This window comes from Arachis ipaensis, chromosome B04 (genome assembly GCF_000816755.2).
Source record: "Arachis ipaensis cultivar K30076 chromosome B04, Araip1.1, whole genome shotgun sequence".
NCBI lineage: Eukaryota > Viridiplantae > Streptophyta > Magnoliopsida > Fabales > Fabaceae > Arachis > Arachis ipaensis.
Window position 1 is genome coordinate 3183805 of NC_029788.2, and position 4946 is coordinate 3188750.

At 35.6% G+C, this 4946-nt stretch overlaps 1 pseudogene; it reads right to left on the minus strand.

Annotated features, from left to right (window-relative positions):
- Nucleotides 1-4946, minus strand: part of LOC107635847 — a 12990-nt pseudogene continuing 8044 nt past the window's right edge.

The window sequence follows — 4946 nt, forward strand, 5'->3', positions numbered from 1 at the left end:
TAATGGGACGAACCAACCAAAAACATGCAATTGGTTCAGTTAAATAACTCTAAAATTATCATTTGTCTTTATTATACATCATAGAGATACAAAAAGTTCCCACAGTAAACATCTCGACCCCACTGAACATTGTTTTCCCTCAAGTACAAATATTTTGTGCCACATGATGACTTCTTTGTTCATCATTTATTCTGTACACTACTTGAAAAACAATGGATAAATATAACAATAAAACAAAAAAGACTCATCCACCGTGAACAAGTACTTACATTACTGCTGCAATAGCTCAAGGGCTTTCTGCAATGTAGGCCTAAACCTATTGAGATCTAGCATCACATTCTGTTGTTCCAAATACACAGACTTGAATCTTTCCCATCCAAGTTTCCCAATGGATGGGGGATGCTTTATGATCATGTGATCTTGTGGATATTGCTGAATAAGAGTGCTTTCTTCCGCACTTATCTTGTAATCCAAGTACTTTAGTCCCATATCCTTTGAGGGCAATTCAAAGTCATATTTGGCAAGCCATTCGAAACCACCATGAGGAACTATTTGTATCAAAACTGCATTCTCAGGAAGGAAAACAATGTTAGTGAGGCCAGCTCCATGAACTCCCAATAGCACATCACAAGAATTCACCACATTTGCAAAGCTTGACATGCTTCCACCAGCTTCCATTACGATCGCCTCGAATCCCATGCTTCTAGCCATCTTTGCTATTTCAGCTGTGTTAGTGAATGATCTTGTTCTTCTTCTTGAAAGAATCAAAAGCCTTGGCTGCTGCTTCTTATTCTTATTATTCTCATCTTCACCCTCCTCTCTCAATTTGATTGCATTAACTCTCTTCACTGAATAAGAGTCTCTCAGAAAACTCCTGAAGTCTTTGATGGAATAGGAGTACTTTTGAGGGTCAATGCTTAGTTCTTTTGGATACCTTTTGAGACCAACATTCACACATGTGAAGCAGTGAACTTGGTCAACTTTGTCAATGTTCAAGACCTCATAATTGGACAGCTTACTGAGAATTGCTTGGTACTTAGAAATCCACCAAGGACGCATTTCGGACACGACAAATTTAACTTGTCCATTGAATTGTCTAGAAGTCAGAAACAGTGGGATGATGATGTCTGTGAATTCATGGAAGTGGTTGCCAATATAGCCTGAAGTAGAGAATATCACAGCTGGAATGCTGTGATAGTGTGCACTGTGGGAATTTCATGCCATCTTTCACTGCCTTTATTGACCATTCTCTTACACGGCTCATTGCTTCTGCATCGTCCTTTCGCGCATAAGGCCTTATGGTCCATGAGGAGTTTTCTGGCAAGGTTGTTGTTTCAGGTGTCACAATGTAAACAGAGGAGGATTTTCCATGGACTCTGATATCTCCCTGTACCTGGTAAAAATTTGTCCTTTCTTATGAAAAGCATCCTTGCTCCATTTTCTTTGTTTCTGTCTCTTCAACTGCAAAATGAAGAAGTTTCTGTCAAAATTATTGGCGTCATCACCCTTATTCAAGTTTCTGTCTCTTCTATTTACTTTTCTTCAGAAGGAAGTTATCTTATCTGTGTGACTAAACTATAAATAGACCTGAATCAATGTCTTACCTCTGGCTGTTTGTGGAAAGCTGCTAGTTTCATTCAGCATCAGCATTTTGGTGTCAAAGCTGACATAGAGCTTCAGCTTCACTGTGGAGAAACAGAAACAAAAAAGTAAGAACTAAGAAATGAACATGAGTAATCCACCATGCATGGATGTTTATTAAGAACTAAGAGTTGAGGACTCACAAACATGAATAGGACCTATGTAAGGCTTAAAGACTGTGCAAAGACTCAAAACTATTATTAAGCATCCCACAAATGCTCCATATCCCAATTTTTTCTGCTCATAACGGCTAAAGCTTTTGGCAAATATTGAATTGTACATCATTTTGGAATTTGGATGGATATGATCAGATAATACCAATCAATCTTATGCAGCTCTGAGCACTGAGGAGACTAGCTAAAATGCTGCCTCACATTAACAAATAGAAGACATTTATGCTTAGTGGATCACCATTCACCACTAGCATGTTGGCCTCCACATACTTTCTTGAACCAGGAGGATCCTCTATATACTAATATAGTATTCCCTATGAATGAATATGATTTTTTGGTTGACTGTTTAGACATGGAATCCCTTACAATCATTACTATTAGTTAGCTTATATTCTTTATTTCTATTTCTTTTTTCATGTATCAACCAGATGAACTGCCTGCAGGGCCCACCTTTGAAAAATATTAACCAACTACAGCTTCTTTAAAAAAATTTATTTTTTCATATCATCAATTATTGCAATCACCCTGAGTTAGTACCACTACTAGCTAGCACTACACTTCCATAGTTGGTGTCACAAAGTTATTTTTACTTATAGAATCAACCTCTGCATGAAGAAAGGCAGCTCAGTTAACTTAAGAAACAAAAAACCAAGGACACAAACAAAATGATTAAAGTGTAGCATGGACCAATTTATAATTAGAATAGTATGTTGAATATAACCTAATAGATGAACGTGGCATCATATATAAGAAGAGTTAACAAAAGTTAAATTAGATTGTCGGCAGGAATTGAATTGAAGCTGGTTTTAATTAATAATTAACGTTAGTTGTAGCAAGAGAATACATTCAAATGAAACAAGGCGTTTGGTAGCAGAGAGTAAGACATGTTAACAAGCTTAGTATTTTTCTAATTGTTTTTGTACAGTAGGATGGGGTGCATGATGAAGCAGAAGTAGTAGGGGCTTTCCAATGGTACCATATGTTTTTTTTTTTTGGTGATTGAATGGTACCATATGTTTGATTTCTTGTAGAGGAATGCGTGTGCCTCATAAAATAATTAATTAGTATTTTTTTTATTTTCCAAGTTAGGTTGAAATGTTAATTTGGATTTAATTATCTCGGAGTGCAACCACCCTAGTCCTTAGCAGATTGAGACACACGGAGGGATGCATGTATAGGAACTCAACATATTTAGAAGCAAGGTATCGAATAATCCAAACACAAAACACTCAACTAACAAATCATTGACCTTTATATTTTGTTACATCGCATGCCAATTTTGATCTTTATAATTATAGATTATAAGTCAGCGTTAGGTAGTAAATTGTAGGAGTAGGAGCATACATAATATATATAACTGCAATGTGCCCTCACAGTGCGATCAACAATGCTGAGTTTTTTTGTTTTAATTCCTCTTCTGTTTTAAACTAAATTGGTTCGAATTAATATGTTTTCGAGGTAAATACCAAATCGGTATCTGAAAAATTCTCGCGTTGACAAAATAGTACCTGACTTTTGTTATAGATAAAATAGTTTTTAAATGATTTTAAAATTTGACAAGCGTGTCCCTAAGCTCGTCGGAGCACATTTCTAATGAGAATGATGCTAAAGTGGCCACCGAAAATTCCAAGGTAGAATTTTTAATTAATTAATTATCCAGAATCTAATCCCCCAATCCCGCTTTTGAATCCCCCTCCCTTCCCCCTTTGAATCTAATCCACCCTCCTCAACGCACTCTCCCCAAAACGACATAGAGCTCAACCTTCTCAGTCTACAGAGTCGCTGTCACCGACATCGCACGGCTGCCATCTTGTCGTCGGGTCTTCTGCGTCTGCCAACTCCTGTGTCGTCTGTTTCTTCTGTCGGCATCGCATCGTTCGTGCGTCTCACTCATCGGCCTCGTTTCTGTCACCTCCGCTTGCTAACCCACCACCAGTCGCCGCTTGTAGCTGTTCGCTGCTCGCCGCCAGTTGCTGCCCTACCTCCTCTGTCTGTGTTCTATCTTGGCTCTGCCGTGTGGTGCCTCTTCTGTTTCTTATTCTTTTGGCTTGGTCTAAATCTGCCTTTTGCTTCTGTGGTGTTTGTGTTGAGTTTTATTTTATTTTATTTTATTTTAATTATTGTATATGAATCTGTTTGTATATCTCTGAATTTTATTGTTATTAATCTTTTTGAATTGTAAATTAATCTGTAAATTTGGAACAATTCATGATTGAAAAAGTGAGAGTGTGATGAAGAGGGAGGATCTCTTACTAGATTAGGGTTCAAGAGGATTTTCAAGTTTATGGCAATTCATGAGCGAGAGTGTGTGTTGGAGAGGGCGGAGGTTAAGATTCAGAGGAGAAAGAGAAGGGGGATTAGGATTTAGAAATGGGAATTTTAGATTTTTCAAGTTGGACTGGTTAATTAATTAATTAATTAATTAATTAATTAATTAATTAAAAATTTCATCTTGAATTTTTCTATGGCCACCTCAGTATCTTTTTCATCGGAAATGTGCTTCGACAAGCTTAGAAACACGTTTGTTAAATTTTAAAATCATTTAAGAATTATTTTGTTAATAACAAAAATTAAATACTATTTTGTCTGCGTCAAAATCTTTTAAATACCGATTTCATATTTACCTCCTATTTTCTTTTAATCAATTTTTGTTAGTACTAGGATCGTCGGATGGGAAAAACATATCAGGTCTCCCTAAACCTAAATTTAAAGCTATTTTTTAAAAAATATTAATAAATCAAATAACTATGATGAATAGAAAGAATATGTTATGACTAATAAAAGTATTTTTGTATTTTTTTTAATTTATAGATGTTTAATAAAATTTAATATTTATTTTAGAGCAAATCACAATACTAAATCAAATGGGAGGATAAATTACAGGATTCGACCAATTGCAAAAACGTAATATGGATCAGCCAAAAACATGTTTCTATGTAATTCGAATCAATCAAATTCGAACTTTAAAATTAGAAGTAATTCGAATCATATCAATTCGAATTAGTAGGGAAGTGTAATTCGAATTTGATCAATTCGAATTATGCATTTATGATGTTCTACGTAATTCGAACCGAACTGATTTGAATTATGCATAAGGTAGTTCGAATAACACTGATTCGAATTATAAGGTGA